Below are 1,445 nucleotides of genomic sequence, written 5' to 3'. Positions count from 1 at the left end.
AAATTACTATCATCCTGTTTCCCTTTTACGATTTCCTAGTTTTTGCAGCCATATTAAAGGGAAACACTCCTTCCTGGGGTAGGGGAATTCAGAACAAGCAAATGTGTAAATCCAACTATTATCACACAACACAGAAGGAGGCCATTCGGCCCACCGTGCCTATGCTGGCTCTTCGAAAGAGCTTTCCAATTAGCCCCCCACCTTTCCCCACAGCCCCGCTAACTTTTCAAGTATTTCTCCAATTCCCCTTTTGAAAGTCACCATTGAATCTGCTTCCACCGCCCTTTTGGGCAGCGCATTCCAGATCGCAACAACTCGCTGCGTTAAAAAAAAACTTGTCCTCGTCTCGCCACCCTCTGGTTCGTTTGCCCATTCTCTTAAATCTGTGTCCTTAGAAACATAGAAAAATAGGAGCAGGAGGAGGCCATTCGGCCCTTCGAGCCTGCTCCGCCATTCAATATGATCATGGCTGATCCTCTATCTCAATACCATATTCCCACTCTCTCCCCATACCCCTTGATGCCTTTTGTGTTTAGAAATCTATCTATCTCCTTCTTAAATATATTCAGTGACTTGGCCTCCACAGCCTTCTGTGGTAGAGAATTCCACAGGTTCACCACCCTCTGAGTGAAGAAATTTCTTCTCATCTCAGTCCTAAATGTCCTACCCCGTATCCTGAGACTGTGACCCCTCGTTCTAGACCCCCCCAGCCAGGGGGAAACATCCTCCCTGCATCCAGTCTGTCTAGCCCGGTCGGAATTTTATACGTTTCAATGAGATCCCCTCTCATTCTTCTAAACTCTAGTCAATACAGGCCTAGTCGACCCAATCTCTCCTCATACGACAGTCCTGCCATCCCAGGAATCAGTCTGGTGAACCTTCGCTGCACTCCCTCTATGGCAAGTATATCCTTTCTGAGGTAAGGAGACCAAAACTGCACACAGTACTCCAGGTGTGGTCTCACCAAGGCCCTGTACAACTGTAGTGTCCTCTGGTTACCGACCTTCCTGCCAGTGGAAACAGCTTCTGTTTATTGTCAAAACACTTCATAATTTTGAAAACCTTTATTAAATCTCCCCCTCTCTCTCTCTCTCTCTCTCTCTCCTTCCCCCCCTCTCTCTCTCTCCTTCCCTCTCTCTCTCTCTCCTTCCCTCTCTCTCTCCTTCCCTCTCTCTCTCTCTCCTTCCCTCTCTCTCTTCCCCCCAGTCGCTCCCTCTCTCTCTTCCAACAACAACATGCCCTCGAGAAAGCCTCGGCACCGCCGGGCTCCCCCAGCTAGTTATTTATAAAGCAATGGTTGGGCCTCAGCTGGAGAATTGTGTCCAATTCTGGGCACCGCACTTTCGGAAGGATGTCAAGGCCTTGGAGAGAGTGCAGAGGAGATTTACGAGATTGTTACCAGGGTCGAGGGACTTCAGTTATGCGGAGAGACAGGAGAAGCTGGG

The sequence above is a fragment of the Somniosus microcephalus genome, chromosome 34 (assembly GCF_052327205.1).
Source record: "Somniosus microcephalus isolate GS21.2 chromosome 34, FLI_Smic_1.0, whole genome shotgun sequence".
Lineage (NCBI taxonomy): Eukaryota > Metazoa > Chordata > Chondrichthyes > Squaliformes > Somniosidae > Somniosus > Somniosus microcephalus.
This window is presented reverse-complemented; position numbering follows the sequence as displayed.